The 24283-nt window shown below is 39.0% G+C and overlaps 1 long non-coding RNA gene across 1 annotated transcript; it reads right to left on the bottom strand.

The window, feature by feature from the left end:
* Positions 1 to 3534: 3534 nt before the first annotated feature.
* On the bottom strand, positions 3535 to 23653 carry LOC140001495 (uncharacterized). Its single transcript, XR_011806739.1, has 4 exons — positions 23479 to 23653; positions 17918 to 18082; positions 5277 to 5451; positions 3535 to 4939 (listed from the first exon to the last, which is right to left on the bottom strand). It is a non-coding gene; the product is annotated as an uncharacterized lncRNA (long non-coding RNA).
* Between the last annotated feature and the right edge of the window lie 630 nt (positions 23654 to 24283).

Genomic DNA, 24283 nt, shown 5'->3' with positions numbered 1-24283 from the left:
AAAAGGATGAGGGAAAAGGATTTATGAAACTCTCAGCTCAGTTTTCTCCGGAGAAAGAATTTCGATAATAAGTGGGATTAGCTCTTTGCCAATTAGCAGACAATTAGAAGAAAGACATTTACCCGGTGGGCAAAAGTCTTTTATGATAGACTCGTCCTCATCAAACCTGTTTATGCCAGAGGAAGATAAACAGTGTTTGTTCACAGTCTCTTAGCTCTAGGGATGTGAGTATTACGGGCTGCAGCCACTGTGCCAACTTCATAACGTCTGTGTGAGACTCAATGTGATGGTGCTTAACGTGCAAGCACAGAACAGGCAACCCTAATCAATGCTCGTGGATCCTGGGGTGGCTGTGGGTGATTTTCAATGGGTCCACGACAGAATTTAGGAACAGCAGATGGACTGTTGGTAGAGAAAACGGAGAAATCTCCTGCTCCGGGGAATTTAGAGTGACATGCAAATCAGAAAAAGCAAGAAGGCTTTGGCTTTATAAATATCGTTATTTGTACAGGTGGTTATCATAGGTAGATAAGAGATCGTGTTAGACTTCGGAAGCTTTTTTTGAGACCTTGAATGACCATAAGCTTCAGAGTGGCAGATAATGTGAAGAAGAGCTGAGCTAGTGTTGTGGTTTAACCTGGCAGGCAGCTGCACACCACACAGCCATTTGCTCACTCCCTCCTCCACAGTGGCATGGGGGAGAGAATCAAGAAAAAAATGCAAGAACTCAGAGGCTGAGATAAGGTTTGCTTAATAAGAAAGGAAAAAAAGAAAACTGCAACAATGAAGTAAAGCAAGCAAGTGATGCACAGTGCAATTACTCACCACCAACCAACCAATACATATCCCATCCCCAAGCAGCAGCAGCCCCCTGTCCAACTCCCCCAGTTTTACTGTATTCAGCATGATGCCAGGTGTTGTGGAATATCCCTCAGGCCAGCTGTCCTGGTTCTGTCCCCTCCCAGCTCCTTGTGCACCCCCAGCTTCCTCACTGGCAGGGCAGCACGAGGAGCTGAAAGTCCTTGACTTAGTGTAAGCACTTCTCAGCAACAAAAACATCAGTGTGTTATCAGCATTGTTCTCATCTTAAATCCAAAACACAGCACCATACCAGCCACTAGCAAGAAAATTAACTCTATCCCAGTCAAAACCAGGAGAGCTAGGCTGCTGTTTCTTGTCTTTTCCAGTTTAATATTGATATTTCCTACAAAATTGAGATATGTAGGCAGTAATGTTTGGCCAAAAGGTACTGGAGGAAGAATTTGTTTGGATTTACTGTTGTTCATGTTCCTCTTTCCTATTCCTAGATCTTAACTCCTACTTAGGATAAATTTTTCCTAAATGAAACACCCAAGAACCAGTGTCTGAGGCTGAGCTCCTCTCCAAGGTCCTTCCACAAGCAATGGACAGAGAAGATAAGGTGCAGAATATGAGCTCTCTAATCCCAACATTTGCTCAAGGTGAATTCTAGGATTCATGCTCTAAAGGGGCTCTCTCTTGCTATTAACTCTTCAGGCAATATAAAGTACAGAGCAAGACTAACACATCTACATTCTAGAGGCCTAAATGTGGCCAGAAAAATTGCACCTGTCTCTTCTAAAATCTGTCTCAGAAAAGCAGAGAGCACAAGAGGATAACAAATGATGACTAAACACTGCTCAGGAGAGCAGTCCAAGAGGAGTTTCCATTAAACCAAAGGTCAACATTTCCCTGATGTGTCCTTTAGCTCAAGATAGCACCTGCCCTGAGGACTTCAAATGCAGACCATGGTGTAAAAATGAAAGAATGAACTCGGTCCTGGTTTTGCTATTGGCATGCTAGTTAAAATGGGAATTTCAGGTAGACCTTCTGTCTTTATAACACTTGTGAACACTCATAAATCTGAGGAAGTATTAATACATGTCCTTCTAACCAAACATTAATTCCTTATTGAAGGGGATTGTTGCTTTTAGAGCCGCTGACAGTTGTTCAGAAATTAAGATTCCTTCTAGTTAGGCTAGTACTGCCCCTGTCTCATGGCTCTTTTTTAGGAGCACGTGCCTGGAGCAAGCAGACCACGGGTATCAGAATTAGGAGAAATCTAGTAGTGTTACAGGCTGGAGATGATGGGCATTACTTGTTCAGTGAATGCTGGAGCCAAGCTAAACCGTTCAAAGAGGAATAGATAGTCAGGCTAGGTTAAAATACCTGTGTTGGTTTCCATGAAAACTAAACATTAGTGTGCTTGATAGCAGGGCTTGGCAGAAACAATCAAATGCATAACTTCTGTGGATCAGGAACCTGTAGGGAAAGATGTGACGCGGAAGCTCAGACCTGCAAAAAATGGAAATGCTATTGAGTCCTCCTGGCTATGGAATAACTGTATGAACTGAAGGGAACAGCTTTCTCAGATCAAAAAGGCAGCAACATTTTGTGACTGAAAAAGTATTTTCTTCATTTGCACAAAGATACTAACATTTAGGGGAAAAAGGGAACACTGCAGAGTCAGATATTAAAGGTGGAGGGTGCTGATTAGCTCCTCCAGCCTCTCCACCTGAAAATGCAAGATGTATGATACTGGTGATATGAACTCCATGTGAGGAAGTAAAGGAAATGTGATTACAGATATTATATCCAAATTGAATTAAAGCTGCATTAGAAAACCTCAGATTACTATGTGATTCCATGCTACTGTTGAAAACATGACGTGCATCTGCTACTGGCAGACACATAGAGAGTATGAAAGGGCATATTTCTCAGAAAGCAAGTTTGATCTGTGATTTGCTAATTCACAAACCCATAGAAACAAAGGCAGGAAGCATAATTATGGACAGATCTCCCTAAAATAAATAATCTTCAGCAAAGCAACAATGTTGTTCGGATTTTTTTTTTTTTTACTTTCTTTCAAATAGTTGCTCCACATTGTGACCTTAAGCAAAGTTAATTACCTTGGTTTCTTTATCTATAAAAATGGGATAATGAATCCAATCTTCTTTGCAAAAGGCAGAGCTATAAATAAAAGCATTATTATTGCATGCTGATGTTAATAAATGTTTTCTCAGCAGACTAATGGTCATTGGGACAGTTTCCTGTGCATATTTCTGTGCTCATTCATTTGAATGAGTTATTAAGACCTTCTGACTCTTCCTCATTTTGCTGGCAAGGAGAAAGCAATTCAGGTTCAAATATTCACGTTGAGCTCACTTTTAAAACAGTTTTTGAGAGGTTTCATGTATGGCATATATGGAAGCAAATGCCTGTTCCCTTTGTTGTCTGTGACTGTTACAAGGCAATGAAGCAGACCTCTAGACTATGGCAGTGTTGAGACTTACTGTCCCTGCCATGAGGGCCTTGTACACCCAGTAATTCTTGTAAAAGACTGTCTGTCTAGTATAACCAGAAGTTTCATACAGGGTGACAAAGCGAGCTGCAATAAAACTGCATCTTTCAATTGCTTTCCATGTTATGTTACATCAAGTGGCAGAGTACAATAAATTTTAAAAGAGCAAGTTGACACGAATGATGACATAGTTATAAATGAGTAACAAAGGCTTTTAATGCACACATAAAGAATAATCCAACAACCCAATTCCAACTGTATTTTACCTGTTTTAAATCAGCAAAACACAGCTGGCAGCTGTTTATTAAAAGGTATCTGTGTGCTAAAACGTGCTCAGTCTGAAGTAATAACACTAGAAGAAACCTTTCAATAGAAATGTATTTTACGAACAAAATCAAAGAAGAGAAAGTTACAGAACCCGAGAGTTTCAAAGCAGTCTGCTCCTCATACTTTTCCCTCTCCCCCAAAACAAACCCAAGGCTATAAAAAGCTTTAGGAAGGATTTTCAAAGGCGCTGAGCTTTCAAAAGGAAGAAAGCCCTGAAGTGTTCATTGTGCATTTCAATAGTGATATTTCCCCAGATCCTCCACACTTCATTCTTTTCTGCAATCACACACAGATTTGCATGGTCAAAGTATGAATGAATAATATGTAGCTCAGGATCGTGATGTTCTATCAGCTCAGCCAAACTCCCTTCTTTAAAAATGTGGTAATACCTTAGCCAGGGCCCATTAGGATGCTGCTGCTGTCTGCTCTGTGTGGTCAGGGTGCATTTATTGACCTTTGTGTACGGTGAGCAGCCTACCCTGCTTTTGTCCTGAGGTTTGCAGTAAGCTCCTTGTTTTGGGTGATGATCTGTTTTAAGTTGTTGTCTGACAGCTAATACTTCCTGATATGAAATCAGGTCAGGCAATTCTTTCTGATATGAAATCAGGTCACCCCTCTGCTGCAATCATGAATAGTATCTGCAGCCACAGGGAGGCATATAGTTGCTTGCCCTAATTCTGAATAGCAACTTCTGAAAGCCTTGAAGCAACATGATGTGGGCAGCACAGGTTTAACAACCATTTCGAAAGCTGCTGTATTTTCAGAACTTTGTTTGCAATGTAGAAAAAAAAGTTGGAAATGTGTTTCAGAAAGCCACATAAAGGTTTTTTCAACTTTCTCATTCCTGTTTGGTAAACTCAACTGAAACATATAATTGCAGTATCTAATGATCTCTTTTTGGTGCCACTGATCAATCATCCTGAGTCAAGTCATCTTGAGAACCAACACCATCTCAGATACTTTTCTCTCGCTGTGCATGACATTTTTTCTTCTCCTCTCCTTGCTTCCCTGTGTAATTCTAAAGTCCCATCCAACTTAAGGCACGGCTGGTTTGAAGCCAGCTTTCTGAAGAACTCCTGAAGAATTGGCTTTTGTACTCATCTTGCACAAGGATCACCACAGGAGCAGGATGGAGGTGAAGGACTCCAAAGAACAAAGACATCTTGCTTTTCAAATCTCTGCTTTTGCTCCACTGCCCACACATACATCATTATCTGGCCTCTATTCTCAAGATGCGAGCCATCTCCTTTATTGCTTGTGTGCAGTTCTCTTCAGTTGAAAAATGGAGAATCACTAGAACAGGAAAGATAAGGTGAGTAAGTATTCCCCAGGACACTAATGAATACAGAGTATGAGGCCAGGGACTGGCTTTAGCACACTGGCAGCTGGTGGTTTGCACCATGGGAGTACATCATTTATTTTCTATGGTACTGTCTCTAATCAGTGACAAGAGTTCGTAGCACACTGACGTATTTTAAAAACATGGTAGAATTTAGAAACTCATCTAGACACATGGAAAGAAACAACATCCTTCAGATCCTTCAGATCAGCAATAAAGAAGGCAACAGACACATTTTCTCAATAAAATTCACTACCCCCTCAATAATAAAGCAACCTAGCCCTTTCTTACCTTTAATACTCCTTTGTAGACTGAAAGAAGCACTGAAAGTAGACTGAAAGGAGCAGGATGCCATGTACTGAGGTCATGTATGGTTTCTGCAATGGCCATGCGAGTGATCCTGCTGACAATACCCTTTAAAAAAGGATTTAAAACTGCCTGCCCACTGCTCCTCCTTTATTGACAGCTGTCAAAAGCAGAGCAGAAAAAATGAATGGTCACTACCAGTCTTGGAAACATTCAAATCATGAACATACAGGTGAAAGACACTTGGCCTACTAACAGTCATGTGTTTCTGACGTTATCAAGCATTTTTCACACAAACAAATAGTTAAGTAACCCCACTCTTGCTGGATAACAGCACACAGGACACGAATGACATGGAAATTGCACAGTAGTTACAGTGGTGAAACCCAAGCAGCACAACATTGCTGGAACAAGAAATGAGTTTAGAGTTGACTCTAATTTTGATAAAATATTTTGTCCCTAAAAAGGCATTTGGTCTTAGGATTTGTCAGGAATTTGCCGAAGGGCAGCTCTGCAGGTTGCTCCCTGTTCTCAAACTACATAGTTGGGGAGCAGCTCACAACAGATGTTGAGGTTAAGCAGGTCTTGCTGCACAATAAGGACTTCAGCAAAGTCTCAGCTATGTCAAATGAATGATGTTCCATGAGAAATAAGAATACAAAACAATCCTGGAATAGTCCTGGAAAGGAAAAGGCAAACGTTAAAGATGCTGAGAATGAAAAGCAATAAAATAAGTTATATTTATCCAAACTTGTATTTTCCTCAGTGAAAGTGCCTGTACCAGTTTGGGCAGGTATTTCTACCTGAACCACTTCAGATTATGATAATAAACTAGCTTTTTTTGTTCAACTGTAGAAGTGTTGGCTTCCACGGAAAAATAACCGTTCTTTCAAGGGGGGGAAAAGGTACAAGCTTTCAACTCTTTCTAGAAAGGTAAGTATAAAAAATGCCAGCAGAAGCTCTGTACATGCAGCCTATCAGTGCCTGTCGGGCGGCCTTTCACCATCAGATCCATTTTGCCTCAGAAAAAGAGACTCTTTACAATTAAAAGAATAACAGCGTGAAATCCAGCTGAGATAGGAAAACACTCTGCCTGCAATGAATGATGCATTCAGAGCCTCGGCAGCAATGTGAGGATCAAAAGGTAAGCTCTAAAGGAATAGGGCCTTTTAACATTTAGTTATTCAACTGCTCTGCCTGAAGGTTTCGCTTGTTTGAGATGAGATGAGCAGAAATCAATTCCAAAAGCTCAGGTCTTGTAGCAGTAGTCAAGACTTTGACATTGAAGCATCATGGCCTTTTTAATTAAAAAGGCATCAAGTGTCATTTAAGAAATTACAGTTTATTAATAAAATCTCACACTGAGCAAAATTTTGGTGTTGTCAAGGTAAATTTGTCAGATCATTTTAAAAGCTATGGATGATTTATTACATTTAAAATGCACAACCCACAGAAACAGAACATCTACATGGGGCACCATCGTGCTATACAGAAATCACAGATCATCACACTAATTACTTCATGTGACTTCGAACCCGTCAGGCTCCCTGATCACCATGCAGATGCATTCAACTAAAGAAGGCAGCTTATAAAAAAGCATTTATTTTTCTTCTGTTACATTAAATTTCTTGTATGTTGAAACTATGTTTAAACCAAATCATCTCTAATGTGTGATAAAGGTACTGTTTCAGAGATGGAGCTGCCCAGGAGGCACAAACACTCAGGGAGAAGTGTCTGTGGTCCTCCCTAATTTCGGCCCAGGAGTCTTCATCCCTTCCCCTACTTGAAATGGTTCATATCTGCTTCTCCTGCAGCTTGCACTGACAGGTAGATGGCACTGGGGCTGATACTTCAGCACTTCACCCCTAGAACAATTTTTCACCAGCTGTTCAACATATTTTAAGGTGGTTTCCCGCCATCCCAGCATTATAAAACAAGGGTCCATACGCCTGAAGGAGTATTTGTCATAATGGATGGTACTTTAAATGAAATTAGTTCTGTTCTAAATCACAATAATTAAAGAAGATTGCAGGTCGTGGAAATGATACTAGGGAAGAGGAAACTCATGTTGGGTCAGTTTAACTATCTCACTAGTGTGGGGCTGTGGCAGCAGTTAGCAACTCTTATTTGGGAAAGAAGCAAGGGAAAAATAGTGATCTTCTCTCCCATCTTCATGCAGTCAGTAGCTTAAGAGCTTCCACAGGCTATTATCTAATAGCCAGAGATGGATCCATCCTCCATGTACATTTTCTTGTCTTCACTTGTACATCTGATTACATAAATTCCCATGTCAATGGAATCTGCAATTCAATGATTAAAAATGAAAAATCAGAAAAAAATGACTCCACACATCTTTTCCTGTTTTAAGAAACCACATAAATTTACTCTCTATTCACTAATTTCATATAATTTGTGGGTTCCAGGATACTATCTCCTCTCCCTCAGGAGCGGTATAATGTATGTAACTTCTGTTATGATAATTTGTGATGATACTCTTTTTTTTTTTTCTCAGGTTAAGAGCATGAGCCCATTAACCTATCCTCATACATAAACAGTTTGCACCTCTGATATTTGTAAGGATCTTTACCAGTTCATTTATATCCTTCCAGACACAGAGAAAACCTGAATTTCAAGCAGTATTAAAGATATGGATGCACCAAATATTTATCTTCTGTCATTCCTCTTTGGGATTGTTTTCATTTTTGTTCTTAGTACTTGAATACTCGTTATGACTAGGTTTGAACATGGAGCTAATATTTTCAGATAACTGAAAATAACTTCAATAAAAAATAACTTTCCTGACCAGCAATAGAGGGTACCGCTGTGGCTGTATACTTAGTTCTTTAATATTATTTATTTATTTATTTATTTTTTCCTGTGGACTTTACTTAGCATTTTTCAAGTACTTTTCTGTAGTTTTGTCATAGTTTCACACAAGACTTTTTTTGTGTCTCTTTGCAGTTAGTAATCCTTCATAACTCTATGCCATTAACAAATTTATTACTAGCCTATTCATTTCATTTGTAGTCACAAATGACACAGGAATTTGAAAAGCATTAAAGAGCATCCTTTTAAGAAGTGCCATACACATATTAAGCATGCAACGTTGAGTCTTTCAGCACTGTCCACACTCGTCTGTTAGCATTTTACCCTGTTGGCTTTCCTTTTCCATTTTCATTAACAGTTTCTTCCTTTTTTGGTAGTAAAGACTTATACAGTGGATTTTCTAAAACATTTTTGTTCCTAAAACATTTTTGTTCCTCGCATGAGGCTTGATTATGGGCACATTGCAGTCAGTGAGAGAATGTGGTTCTTGTACAATTACTTATTGATGTGGGCCTGATGGACTGTTTCAGACTAATAAGAGTTGTTTCCCTTTTGTGGGCTCTCAGATTAATCTTTCCAAGAGGCTTCATGCCCATGTGTGTCATTTACCCAGCCTACATATGGATAACTGCAGTTTCCCAATATTGTGTTTTCTGCCCTCACAGCCCTTGCAAACTCTCTTAAATATTCTGTGACCACTTTCACCAAGTTTGTCACAGACAAACAAAAAATACACTCTTACTATTGTACTGCTCTCTTCTTAGCTGCCTACCCACAAGTGTTTTTTCTACAAGTTTATGCTCCTGTTTTTTTCCACAGAAGACTATTCGGATCTTTTTAGCTCCTGTGCAAACCTTGTATACTCTTATCAGTGAAGATAGGAAAAAAAAAAGATTAAATTCACTACCATCACTATCAAAAAAAGGTTTCATGGACATTATGTCATGGTCATACTAACCAACACCATGCTATGGATGATGGGATGAATAGGACCACATTCAACCTCTTAAACATCTGAACAAGTCACAAGAAAAAAAAGAAAAAGCATGAAAGTTTTGTTTTCAGGTGAATTAAGTGTTCATGAGGGGGAAAAAAAGGAAGATGGAAAGTAGTAAAAAATGTCACTTCTACAGGGAGAGATTTACAGAAAATATACATTGTGAGACAACCAGTACAGTGATGTTCATCTTAGTGGTGTGCTTCAAGTGGTGTGCGCTTCTTGTCAGTGTGGCCTTCTGCCTGCAGAGCTGTTCCAGCAGGACCTGCTGGCCATCTTGGCTATGGATGTGTTTGTTAGACCTCATCCAAGTGCTTGTCCAAACCCCCAAGACAGCTCTTTGCAGTAGCAAGGCTCTGTGGATCAGCGCTTATTACAAATTAAGTCTTCCTGTTCTTTTTGGCCATACATTCCCCCAGTGTTCCTGAAAGGCAATCCAAGTTAATATTGTGCTGTGTATTCCTCATTCCCACCACTTCTGTTTAAACTGAAAACTGGAAGATTTTCCATAACTGAAAAATACATAATGCAATTTAGATCTCAAATGAAGAGGGTGAGGCGTGAGGGAGAACATTTCAAAGATTCTTCTCTTCTTGATTTCATAAGAATATAATTAATTGCTCCTCCTCTTAATTTAATACTGTGACTAATCCCACTAAAAGGGATTATTTAGAAGAAGCAGACAATGTAAGATACATTTTTATGTCATTCATCTGTCTTCAGAGAACAAAACTGGAAGCATCAACAACTTTGGCTGATTTTTTTTTTTTTTAAAGAAGCCATTTTCAAAATTAATATTTTAGGTCAGTGATTCAATTCAAACCCTGTTAAATGGCAAAGAAATCTGTGCAATCAGAAATTGCTTTTCTCAGCCAAATTTCTTCACTAAAGTTAAATCCCTTTAGAGACATTTAGAAAGTATTTAAGAATCACAGAATCTTTATCTCAGAGGCTCTTTTGTATATACTGTGTGTGCACTTCAGACATCACTTCATCTCTGTCAGTTCTAGTAACAGGAACAATTGGAACATATATAGAAGGCATGGTTCTCAGTTAAATTTGACTTTGTTCTTATTATGGTGGTATCAAAAATAAAAAGGGGAGGAAAAATGCTGTATAAGAAAGAATTAATAAAAAGAATTGCTGAGTAAACTTCAAATACTTTTTCCATTAAAAACTTTTTTTTCCTATTAAAAACATAACTCATTAATTACATAGATTAGAAAACTTCTTTCTTCTTTAATTTAATGGTTAACATTAGCAAATGAGGATGCTGCCTTTATAAAAATCATGATAATTATGAAATTTAATTAACTTATTAAAGCCTTGATTCAAGAATATAATTATATGCTTAATTTTAAACATCTGAGTAGCTCCACTGGTTTCAGTGGGATTAGGTCTGTGTGTGTATTAAAGATAATTCTGGGAAGCCGAAATGCTTGTCACAGCAACAAAGAAGTGGGGACACCTGTGGCTAAAAATAGCAAGAGAGGTTTATAAACCTCTAAAGAGAGGAAATAATACTGCTTTTTCATCCCTCCTGTGTGTGTTCCTGTACATGGGTCTGCAGGATCAGGCTCCTCTTCCCCCTTGTATTGGGTCTGGCTGGAATGTTAACTTTCCCAGCAGCAGCCCATACAGTGCCGTACTCTGCAGTTGTAGCTGGAACAGCAGTGTTATCACACCAGTGTTGTGTCTGCTGCTGAGCAGCAGTGGCACAGTATTAGGCCTTTCTCTAACCCTCTTAGGGGGTGGGCAAAAGGTGAGGAGAGAAACATCACTAGGGCAGCTGGCCTAAACCAATCAAAGGGATATTCCATACCATGTGATGTCACACTCAGCAATAAAAGGTGGAAACAGGAAGAAGAGGGGAGGGGTGGGCTCTCGTTTGGAAGACGTCGGTCCTCCTCTCGAACACTGGCTGCGTGTGTTGAGGCCTTGCTTCAAGGACGTGGTCAATCATCGCTCATTTGTGGGAAGTAGAGAGTAATTTCTTTCCTCTGCACTTCCATATAGCCTTCATTTATTTTGTTTGTTTGTTTTCCTCCCTTCTTTTTATTTTCCCTTTTTTCCCCTCCCTTTCCCCTTTCCCTTTTTATTTTCCCCTTAGTTAAATTGTTAGTTCATGGTAGTCTTTATTTAATTATTATAATTATTTCCCTTTAATTAAACTATCCTTATCTCAACCCGTGAGTTGTTCTTTGCTTTACTTCTCCCCCTCCTCATCTAAAGGAGGGGGAGTGAGAGAGCGGTTGTGGGGTTTAGCTGCCCAGTACGGTAAAACCACCACACCCCTCCTTTGGGCTTTTGGCTGAAGGTTGCATGGGATGGTGGAGGTTTTCTCTACCCAACACAGCTGGGTGTTTAAGGTCTGGGGCACATACCTGTGTATTGGAAATATGGGTTTGGCACCCCTCTGGATGAGGAAGGAAAATAACTGAGCTGTCTCTCTTTCTAAGGGAAACCTCTGGGACTAGGCTGCACTAGAAAAAGAAAAAAATAAATCTCATTTGGGTACATCTGAAAAAAATATCTGCTAAACAATGCTCTGTTAGATAGCAACCCCAACATAGGCCTTGGCTCCATGCAAGTGCACCTGGCTCAGGTGCCTGAGCACTGTTCTACAACCATTCTGGATCTTCACATCTTATCAAGAAAACAATTTCTTTGTGTTATACAGAGAAAACCCTGTGCTCAGTAGCCTGTGGTTGGGCACAGACAGACCTTCAAAATCAATCCCATTGAAGGTGCTCAGCTCAGAGAACCATCCCTCCTTCCAAAACCATGTCAGTGTTGCCCTGCACGCTGACAGCAGAAGACAACAGCCACACGTGGCTACTGCTGTTAAAATTAAATAAAATATAAGGCTAGATTTGGAGTTTGCACCAGTTCTGTGCTGCAGTAACTTGGAGAAATAGAGTGAACGAACCATAAGAGGCAGAATTTTTTTAGTTGCGATGTGCATTTTTCTAAGTAAAAATAGAAGGGTCAAGTTTTCTGACCTGACCCCATCCTGACATAACTATATATCATCCAGTGGAAGTAAGCTTGGGATATTTTTGATAAATCAATTATAACTTGCATGAACATTTCAGTAGCAGGGACACAAAACTTCTGATTTAATTAAGTGAGATAAAAATCAAGCTCCTCGCTGTTGGTGAGAATTGCAGTCATGCACAATGCTGTCAGCTGACAAGCCCGGTGAGAGAAGCTGCATGAATTACAGATAAGCCCACAAATATCAGCCACAGGCTCTATGGCACTTTTCTGCATCTGTAAGAAATTGCCATTACAGGCTTAGGAATACCCGTACAATTCACATTAAATGAAACACTAACGGCGATGAGACCAAAGCCGAAATCAGGGCTGGCAGATGTCTCAAAAGGAGGAAAGGTGCTCTGTGGGTCGTCTCATCAAAACCAGAAAATCCCACTATGGGTGGCGTTTCTGCTCTGCCTCTGAGCCCTCTCGTGTTATTCAGGCTTCATTAGTGTTTTGCACCTCTGACTTTCAGAAGGGAGGAGAGTTAGTCACTGGGAGAGGAGCTGCCTCAACATTAGGCAGGAACTGGGTATAGGAGAGGCAATGGATTTTTCTCCAAAAGGCCAGGTGGTCTTTACATTCAAGAAGATATGGAAAAATAGAGGTAGTTCATCTCCTGGCTCCAAGGCATAATTAAATACTTGGCCCAAATGTGACCCAAAGTAGCCTAAGCTGCCCTTAAAAGCTTTCTAAGATCTGAAGTAAACAACCTTTACTGCAGGTTAAGATTATTATTTCTTTTCCTTCCTATACAAAAATAAACCAAACTTAACCTAACCAACAACAAAAACAACAAACAAATAAAAACTGTAAAAAATCACTAATGCAATTGCAGACTATTTATTTATTTATTTATTTATCTATCTATTTATTTATTTTTCTTCTTCTTTTCTTGTCTAAGCAAACTCAATGCCTTTAGCTTCCTCTAATAATTCAGAATTCCTAAATTTCAGTTACTGAAAATGTCTCCATGTTAATTGCAAATGTTTTAAAGCACCGTCCCCAAAAGCAGATACCATATTCCATCTTGGGTCTCAAAAATACCAATTGCAGGAAGGTAGCTCATCCTTCTGCCTTCCATAAAGCTTCAGAATGGTATTTGCCTGTTTCTGTAAGAGCACGATACTACCCACATTTATTTGGTCCGTGGCCCACCTGGCTTGACCATTGTCTCTAACTTTGTACATTTAATGTTTCCTTCCCATGCATGCTATGTCCTTCTTGATGGTTTCTGTATCTCTTGTTGATTTCAGACAACTTCTCCATCATTTGCATGTAAAATCCCATCTTCCAAAGCAATTCTAAATGTCCCTACATAGGAACACCTCACAAATTCTTCAGTATGCTGTCTAGCCTGCTATCAAAATTATTAATCAAAATTTTGCATAGAAACAGGTAGGATGGATCCTAAGAGGATCCCATCTGAAATGTGTTCTGATCGGGCAGTGAAAAGCAGATCTATTTTGAACAAGATTTTTCAGTCTTATGTGCTCCCAAATTCTGAATTCTATTTCCTTATTTTACTTACAACAACATGAGAATCAAGATAAATCATGCCTCCTCCTGTCACCCTGCCTATTGAGATGATTACCCTGTTAAGGATGGAAAACAGATTGGCTTGTTCCTGACAAATGCATGTTGGCTGTTTCCCATTATATTATCATTCTGTAGGTTTAAATTATTTATTCTATTTAAATTAGATTATTTAAATTATTTATTCTAGTATCCCTGCATAAATCTAAATTAAGTTGGCTTTCTCTTGATGTCCTGACTCTCTTTTGAAAACAAGTGTTATGTTTGCCTTTCCTCACTTGCTGCAGATATTAAAAATAATCTGCCATTTTGAGTAGCTTAAGATAAAAGTCATGATTTCTGGACAATTTGTATAACCTCATTTATTTAATTTTTTTTAGCGGGTATTTCCTTTTCACAGTCAAAACTCCTGTCCCCTGATTAAAACTCTGCTAAATAGTTGATGACCACAAGTAACTTTTTGTAAAAAACAAAGAAAAATGCACTGGCATCACCAGCCTCTTCTGTCATATGTTATTTGCTTGTTTTCCCTTTTTGTTCTCCTCTTGCTTTGTATGCATGTATAAAACCTTTTCTAAGTTGTAATTCATACTATGCTATAGTCATCCTTTCTTTTGTTCTTTGCACCATCCAAATCAATTATTGATAGTAACATTTTTTGTATTTTTTTTTCCAAATTTCACTGGCATTAAAGAGTTCCTGATGCTGTCATGGCACACCTCGTTATAGTCTCCTTTACACTGGGATAAATTGTTTGTCGTGCCTTTAGTATCGCTTTTATTGAGGAATACCACTTTCTGCTCACATTGCCTTTTGGTTGGAAAATGTTAAAACCACTGTTCAAGTGTATTCCCAATTGTTCCTCAGAAAAAACAGAGTTTTGGAGAGCTGGCGGGTAGCAATGACATGCCTGTATAACAGAACTCAATGCTATGCATAAATAACCAATGTTATGCAGAAATATGAGGTTTCTTCACAGGAAACAATGCAGTCATGGCAGTGCAATGCTGTGCTCATATTAATTGGCCCCAGAGTGCAATATAACTACACTAATATGATCCTGCTTCTCATAGTAACACTTGATTTCCTCTTGCTCAGTGTCTCATTGATTTTTACCACAAAGACAGAACTTAAATAGTAAGGAAACATTCCTGATCCTTTTATTTGGACTTTTTTTCCCCAAGAGACTCTTACAACTTGTAAATTTTAAGAACTATACTCTTTGTAATTACACAGGACACATTCTCAGACAGTGTAAATTAGAGGACTAGACAGGTTTACCTCCCTTAGGTTCCTGTTGCTTTCTCTGTTAAATTACCACATGACTAAAAGATCACAGATTAAAGTGAAGTTAATTTTCACATGTTGGTATTAACACCAAGGAGAGCCATTTGATGCTCTATTCTCTGGAAACCTTATTTTGTTTTTCCCCTACTGGGATGGAGAGTATGATCAGATGTTTCAGTGATATAAAATAACTTTACCGACTTGAGTATCTGAATCTTAGTAAGAGATGAAAACGTGATATCTTCCCCTTTGCTTTTGGAAGAAAGAAATTACTTACCTAAATTAATAATTAAAAAAAAAATGCTTCTTATCCCATGTTCATATCAGAGTACTAAAACCCAGCATATACAATATTTTATTAACACAGAACATGAGCTTTCCACGTAAAGGAGAAAGCCACTTTGACAAAGATAAAATTATGCTAAAAAAACAGTACTGCATTATGATTTGGAGCAGTTCCCTAGCCAAAGGGAAACATGAAAGCCAGTCCTCTTTCTGCTATACTAAGTGGCAGAAATCCTACTTCATTAATACAGGAATGGCTTCATTGTGCTAACACTAACAAAGCCAGCAGTAAATGGCAAAGTGGCCGATTTCTGTTGTTTGGTGATATTAAATCTCGAATAAGATTATGCTATGAATACACTGAGAAAATGAATATGATTTATTTCTTAAGGCAGTGAAAACATTGTAGAAAGAATTGCATACTCACAGAGCAAATTTGTCTCCTTGAGCGAGAAGTAAAGCATTTTAAAGCAGGCCATTTAAAAATGTTGCTGATTCATCGTGTCTTGATTTGTTTCTTGTCAAAATAGGCTACTCCATTTGTGGAACTGGCAAAATTGCTTCTTTATATATCCATATGCAATAGGTGTTGAGTAAAAGGAAAAATCATTAAGCTAGGTTTGACACTGCTGTTCTGCCAATATTTCCTACCACAGACCTGACTTTGGAAACCCTACAGAAATTTCTTGCCTTCCTGGACAATCTCCTGAAGATTAAGGAAACAGATGCTTATCCAAACTATATATACATATATATATATACTGTTATGTATAAAAGGTATATCTGTACTGATAGATATAATGATTCAAAATGTTATTTAAAGCTTTATAATGCATCTGAGCCTTATTTTTGAGCAATAATAAGAAATCACGATCATGCATGATCAATAAGGAGTCATGGTTTATGCATGGTCTGGGATGGTTGAGGCTGTGCGTAGCAGAAATAACTTTGTAATTTGCAGCTGTATCATAGTCCATTTTAATGAAAGGGCTAGACTCCACAACGATATAGTTCCACCTGTAGCCTAAATGTCTTTCTGGCTTCCTTGCCTTGCACAGCAGCCACGCATGCAGCTTGCTGTGGATGGGGAGATCTGTAGTCCATCCACATGTCAAGTGGCAAACTCAGCCCAGCTACTCTACCCTTCTTGAGTCCGTTCAGAAGCAGTCACTTGAGTCAGCCAGCTTTTGAACACTGCTATCTACCCTTTTCAACAGAGAAGGCTTGTCCGTCACTTCCTTACCCGGGATTTCCAGGGAATGTCAAATACCATTTGGGCACATGCTGCTTAATACTCCATCTGGGAAAAAGATATTAAAACCTAAGAACTATTAGCTATTGGTCATGTTTCTTAACTCATGACTGGAAGATTTTCAGACAGTGGAGCTGAGTGTGGTTCACAGTCCTGTGGAGTGATATACCAGAGACAACAATGAAATCTCAAAATTCCATCAAATGTCAAATTATATGACGTAAACCTAGACTTGAAAAGTAAAGTCCTCCAGGGCTTAAAGAAAGGTCACCCAAGACATGGAGAACAGGCTGTGTAGTGCTACTCACTAGCTTCAAGAGATGTGAGATATTAACATTTCACTTTGATTTAAGAAGGCTTAGAGACCTTCACACTTCTTCAGCTGAGAAAAGGAAAATCAAGTTTGCTGAGCACTGTAATTTGTTTTACATACACTATTGTCCTACTTTTAATCAGCATAAGCTTAACACCTAACTTGTGAAAAGTGGTTGAATAATTTCAAGACTCTCAACAAGAAAGAAACCTCAAAACTTAAAAGAGAAAAATAGCAAAGGCTAAAGCTACCATTCAGTGTCTTCTTCAAAAGTGGCAAAGACAAGTGGTTACTCCATCAATAAGTTGGGTTGAAAGGGGCAACTAAACAAAAAGGAAAAATCTTAGAAGAAATAAAATCTGACATTGTTTGACGAACATTTTAAGCCTCTGAAATAAGCACTTATTCTTGCTTTGCTGTTTCCTTATTCTTTTTCTGCATTATCTCGTGCTTTTGCTGAATCAGTTCTTTCAGCAGTGAAGCAAAGGGGAAATGATTTGGCTAAAAACAACCTTACTTTTTGCTGGGTTACTTTCCAGCCTGATCAGTGTCATGGTCACCCCTCCTCATAAAAAGAAATACAAAATTGTGTTTTAAAATCATATAAAATGATTGTGTTGGTGGACAGACCATGGAACACGGGAGTAAAATCCTCTGTTTTGAAAGGTCCAGAAGTATTTAATACTGCACTTAGGATGTGCTCCAGAAATTTCCCAAGTGTTCTTAAGCAAATTTTATTATGTTGTTCTCCTGACGGAGACAACATCTAACATATCTGCTATGTGATACTGCACAAATAAGGTTTTCCTTTCCAGTTTTGCACATTGTAGTTTAGTTTTGCTTTCATGAGAATGAAGCTCACCTTGTATCTGTGTGCCCATCCCACCCATTTTGCAGTTTTCCATGGAGTTTGCAATAGTATAAATTTCTTGTGCTAGTACGGATTTCTCTGGTCTACAGAACCCGAAACATTGGTCACTGGGGGGGCGGGAGGGGGGGAGGGAAGGAAAGAACCTAGAAAAGACTGAGAAACCATCCTAAAAACCTTTAAAAGGTCTGAATTACAGATACTGACAGTACGCAGAACTTACCAGAGAGATGGACAGGAAAGCACTTGATTTGCTATGGCAGACACAAGAAATGGTTTACCATCACTTCATGGCCTTCATTTCATGCTGATTCCACCAGCAGGAAGCAGTCACAACCCAGCTTGCAGGCTTGAGAACTGATATGAAGGCATTTGCCATTTCCATAGCCTGAAAAAATAATTTGGATGAGAAAGGAAGGTGGATGTTTTGTGTCTGTGCAAAAGAAAATGTACTCCTGACATAAGCTATGATGTATTAAGCCCTTGACTGTCCTCAACATTTTGAAATTCTCCGCCCATTTTAGAAAAGATACAGTTGCAGTGGAATTCAGATGATTTTTTTTTTTTTTTTTTTTTTTTTTTTTACTATTACAGTGCAATGAGCACAGACTGCTTCTTTCTGTCTAGCAGGCTGTGTTGTGTGACAGGAGGTGCTCAAGTGGGATTGCTAGAGAGCATTTACCTTGGCCTTCCCACCACATACAGAATCAAAAATATTTATGGTAATGATGCTACTGCAATTCTGCCTGTAATACACTCAAAATGCTAAGTGAAAGCATCATGTAGTGGGAGCACAGCACTGAATTATTCCTGTGTATTGAAATACTGATAGACAAACCAGGACACTAAGTAATTAAGTCACTATTAGACCAAACCATTAAATCCATTGTTTGCTGTTTTAACTGCTGCTAATTGCTGTCACCATGACAACAGGGAAGTTTCTTTTTCTGGTATCTCCACACAATTTCCTTTTCATAATGGAGCCTGCGACACAGAAATTTACATCTTCCCAAATTGAAATACTTCTTGTGCTGAAATAAAGGCAGACATGTTTAGATAAGAGCAATTTTAATATCAGCAGTAAAATGGATCTTATTGGAAGTTTTGATAATTTGTTTGCAGAATTATCTGGACCTTTCTACATAAAGTCAGTGCATTTTAAAGTATAATATCAGTTTTAAAACCTTGCTATTTCACCAGCATCATAAAGATTGTAGTTCAGATTAAGATCAGGAAGGTAAATACATCAGGCTAACATAATACCCTGCACCTTCACAGTTTACATCCTGTTTATGGCTGTGCTTGCATCAGACATTAAGCTTGGGTCAGAGCCCAGATTTTATCTCTATTTTTTTTTTTTTTTTTTTAATATATAGTTATTTTGGAGACTTCCAGCTGTTTAAATCCCTGTATTTAGGTTGCAGCCATCCGATGACATCTCTTCTGAAACCCTGTGTGGGTCCCTACATCCCATAAGCAGCCTCTCAGCCCCATCGATCTGTTACGCTCTTTGAAAGGGAGATGAGTCATTGCTGGGATGCAGATAGAAGTTTGCTCCAAAATGCTTGTCTAATATTAACCGCTGATCCCATCTCCCAGCACCAATATTCAGAAAATTGTTACAGATCTCAGTCCTTTCAATGCCTGACTGCAGTACCAGCTGAGAAAAGGTGCTGTGAAATGGTGCCAGAAGTTGGCTAAGATTAGAAAATTTTCCCAGGAGAACAAGATGAAAGAGGACCACCCTGCAGCCCTCGCTGGAAGAGATCTCCAGGTCTTTTTCTGTTTTCCACCTCAGGAGGGAAAGGCTCCTGTAAGAACCAAACAGCAGGTATGAGACCCATTCCCTCTAAACTAACAGCACTGCCTGCTTCTCAGGGATAGAAGGGCAGAGGAGAGCCCTGCAAGTAGACTCCTTTCCAGCAGGGGTGGCACCACTCTTGGCATTTGTGTTTCACACATAAGCTGTCTCTGACCATGGGCACAGCAATAGTGTACCTGCAGTCCCCGTAGGTCAAAGCCCAAGAGTCCAGCCTGAGATTAAATTACAGTGTTAGCAAAGCCCAAAGTCTATGACATCAGTAAAAATTAAATGTATTGGTTCGTTGTATGCATTTATTTGTTCAAGTTGAAAACACTGCAAAATCTGCCAAGATTTGGCAGTGCACAGCATTTTGACTGATAAACTGGGAAAAGTATATGGTGAAGTTTGAATGACACCCAAAATGTTACTGCGATTAGCCCAGCCTTCATATTTCTCCTTCATCAACATTCCCATGCTAAAGTGAAGGATAAAAATTAAAAGGAAGACTGCATACGTGTTACTGGAAAAAGATCACAGGTCCAAAAAGAAGTAAAAAGCTATTTAGAAGCTCAGCCTAAACATGTAGAAATGATGAGTTAAAGCCCAGGTCTCAGCTGGACAACCAGCATGGATCCATGGGTGGTGCAGCTGTAGAAGCTTGTACACAGGCTTCTCTCCTATAATATAGGCAATCTTAAACTTTGGGGAATTAAAAACTGGAGCACGTTGTTCCCCAAAGCACTCAGGACAGTGTCATGATGCTCTCTTCAAACTGGCTGTACACAATACATGTTGTAAATGCTAAACAAGACTTTAAATTCCAGAATTATCATTAAAATACACAGACATTTGCATCCACTAATGACATCTTAATAAGTTTAGCTGCAACTGTGATTTAGTTTAGTTCTACTGGGAACGGGGAAAACTCAAATTGTCTTCATATAGCTATGAATTGTGGAGCAAAGCAGGAGACAAATTTGATAGTCTGTCTGGACATCTTGATGTATTTGTTTGATTCACAGGGTCCAAATTCTTCTGCCACAAGTATTGTTTGATAGAAAGTGAAGACATCCTTAGACTGCCATTAGCAATATGACAGACAGCCCCACTCAACAATTACAGCAATCAGGCTGCCTCATTGCTGTTGTGAATGCACTGCTACACCTTTGACCATGCCTTGTAGCGTGCATCATTGAAGTAAGAAGCAATTTTTTCATATACTTTAAGAACACAGTCCCTCTTGATTTGGTTTTCCTCCTTCTCTACCACCAAAATGGCTGGGCTAAGTCACTGAAGTCAGTGCAGCTCTCCTAGAGAAAGGGATGGGAGAAATACAAGCACTGAAACTTGTTGCCAAAATACATTTCCATAACTTAAGCAGTATGACATTGTTTATTTAGGAAACAGTATCTCCTAATACTATGTTGTCATTAATGAGAAATTGCTGAGACTTTTAAACGAAGAAAGGTAATCTATTTTATGATTTTATACAATGTATTTTTTTTGTGTGTGATATAAATCTGAATGGGATTTTATGGCTTACTACTCAGTGTTTATTAACTTGCTTATATTGTGTTTTGGAAGCTCTTAACTTTTGCTTCATGAAGTTTTCTGCCCCTTTTTAATCTGTCCTTGAAAAAGAAGCTTTCTAGGTCCCTTATTTACAGACACATCTTAAAAAAGAGCAACTGAAAATGATGATGAATACCAAAGGCTGCTCAGAGTCTGAAACAAAAGCTCCAAGAGGTGCGATGTCTCCTCTGCTTCATTCAATGCACTACAAGATCCATGCTTATGGACTTCCCACTGAACAACTCATTGACACCATGTGTTACTGTTGACAAAAAAAAATCTTTCAAGCTTTCAAAGAATCATTTTTCTGCAGCTGTTCTGGATTGCCATGCTGCACTGTTATTAACAATGCCGAGGGGAAACCCCTTGATATTGTGAATAGCCTATTGTATGCTAAGTCATTGCTCAGTTCACCATGAAGTTCTGTAAAGCAAAAGGATTCCAGTGCAATTGATATAGCTGTAGAAACTGTGAACTTCATTTAACTTATGTTGTCCATTTCAGAATTTCCATTGAGTTATGTGAGGATTTGGGCCACCAAGACAGGCTGCTCATCTGCCACTCACACACTGTAAAGAACTTGATGAAGAATAACTTCTGAGCTAAAAGTATCACCCAAGGTGTCTGCACTCCAGGCTGGCCATTACTCTGACTGCTGATACAGTCCTTGTCTGGTCCTTATTTTCATATTCATAAGAAGTCAAAATCCTTTTGACTCAAAATACGTTCTTTGTGGATTTCCTTGGCAGCTACATCAAAGAAAAACACTGGAGCAGACTAAGCCCAAATTCAGTCCTGCGGTAAGTAACAGTGAGAAACTGATGCTAGAGGCATTCTGGTTATGTAATTTACAGATCTGAAAGGCTGTTCTAGGATTAAAACTAGTGGCCTTTGATTTCTTCTGTCATATAAGACACTTGCTCAGTACAGTTGTGAAATGGCCCAGACTGCAAGTTTCCTGAATACCCTGCCTATATCAAAGTGCTGACAAATATTGGAGTGGGGTGAGGAAATTCTTTGGAAGATCATTGGTGTTCAGTTCACTACGCGTGCTACTGTGTAACAGCCACTTTAGAAACACAGGTAATAATAATAATAAAAAAAAAAAGACGATGATTCTGAGTTGTCTTTGTTCAGTCTTTCCTGTGCTGCACTACAAATATCTTTAGCTTCTGGTGAGATTTAAAGGCATTGCAAGCACTTACACAGGTGCTTCACTTTGTGTGCGCAAACAGTGCCACCAAATGTGAATTCTGTAGGGATATCCCAGGCACAGAGTTTACAACGCACATTAGTTCATACAACACTGCCTTTCCAAGGCAGAAGGATATTTTTTTTTATTGTTCTTCATTAAAACCAAACTCTGCTGTAGCAGCTAGTTTTTAAAAAATACTTTCAAGAAAACCCTGGTTGAAATTGCTGAAGTGCTCTACTGGGGATCATTTCAAGAAGAAGCTGATGTGCTATCAAGTATACAGGGAAACACAGAAGGAAGCGAGAGAAGAGATAAATTGTTCTTTGGAAAAACTGCAACATCATTTCAAAGCTTTGGTATTGCTTCATTTGACAAGAGGAAATAATAACTTGTGTACTGTTATAAGATCACAAGAACAGGGAGAACAGAACTTGCACTCAGTGTAGTTCACTTAGGCAGAGGGATAGCCTGGAAATTGTTGTCTGCTTAAGACACTTGATAAGTGTCTTAAAAGTGTCTTAAAATAAATAAGGAAAAGAAAGAAGATGCATATGAAAACACCAGGCAAGAAAGAGCACAGAGTAAGACACCCTTTAAAACAACAACAAAAAATATTTAAATGCTAAAAAAAAAAATGCATTCTGTGTAAATATGGTCTCTCCTCTGGAATAGGAGAGATATTTAACAAAGGCTATGAGGGTGTGATTGAATCTCACCCAGAAGGAAGAAAAGAAAGAGATAACATCCTTTGTTTTAAAATGGCAGCTGCAAGAGTGGGGGCAATGGTCTGGACTCTCTGAAATTTAAAAATCCAGCTATGCACTCTTAAAATGAGTTTACTATAATGTTCTTGTAAGAAAGTAACCCTGTGAGGAGGAGGCTGGAGAAAGAGAAGTCAGGTTGCCGCCCAGCAACCACAAGCATCATGCTATGGACATTTCTACTTAAAAAAGTCCTGTGGACAGCCGTCTTCTATGCTTACCAAGCCCCAAAGCACAAAATACTTGTCAACACTGCATTTAATACTTTTAGCACAATAGACTAAAAAACATAAAATACAGTGCACCAGAGGAGGAGAGCAGGGTGATGTATGAGAGCGCAGCTTACTAAGTTTGCTAAGTAAAACCATGCAGACAATCCTAGGAAGCTGGTTATAACCCACATTACAGAAGTAAGAAGCAAACAAAATCAAAAAGCAAACAAGGATGCTTACCAATTCGGCCTGGGGGAAAATCGTTTCTTAGGGATTGATTTTGGTTCACAGATATGATTTATGCATGCTTGTCTGCACCTCAGAGACTTTCCAGCTTCTCTATCATCCCCAGCAACCTTCTGTAGTCACAGAGAAAGCCAGAAAAGAATGCAGAAGTTCAGCTGTGCATCAGGAAGAAAAACCATTTTCTGCCCACCACAGAATTGGGTACTCTGTGCTGCAAATGTCACACAGTGGCATTTTACACTGGTATTGTTTAACTTGCATAACAAAGGCAATTGGGAAATGACGGTATTTTATCTTGAGCACACTCACCCCTACCTTTATGCAAAAAAATAAATAATATAAAAAAATCTATTCATCAGGAGCTGGCAGGAAAGCAAAGCAGAAAGGCACAGAGCAGTAAGACCTGGTAGAGGGGGCTCTGCCTTGCACATCCAGAGCACAATGTCACCCTCCTGGTGTGGTGGCTTCTGCTGTGTTATGAATTCCTATAACTTATCTGCAAATTAAAAAAAAAATGGTTGTGAGGGAAAAAAATTCTTAAATAATCCCATGTTTCTGGTAATATCCAATGATATAACTCAGCTGTTCTGTGGTATAACCTACTAGGACAGAATAAGCTTAATTAATAAGCTTATTTTTGACAGGGAGAGTCAAAAGTACATGAGGTAGCGATGTGCCTGGAGGGCAAAGAAGGCTCATGGTATCCTGAGCTGCATTAGGCAAAGTATTGCCAGCAGGTTGAGGGAGGTGATCCTTCCCCTTTACTCAGCACTGGTGAGGCCGCACCTGGAGTGCTGGA

This window comes from Anas platyrhynchos, chromosome 1, assembly GCF_047663525.1.
Source record: "Anas platyrhynchos isolate ZD024472 breed Pekin duck chromosome 1, IASCAAS_PekinDuck_T2T, whole genome shotgun sequence".
Taxonomy (NCBI): domain Eukaryota; kingdom Metazoa; phylum Chordata; class Aves; order Anseriformes; family Anatidae; genus Anas; species Anas platyrhynchos.
This window is presented reverse-complemented; position numbering and strand designations above follow the sequence as displayed.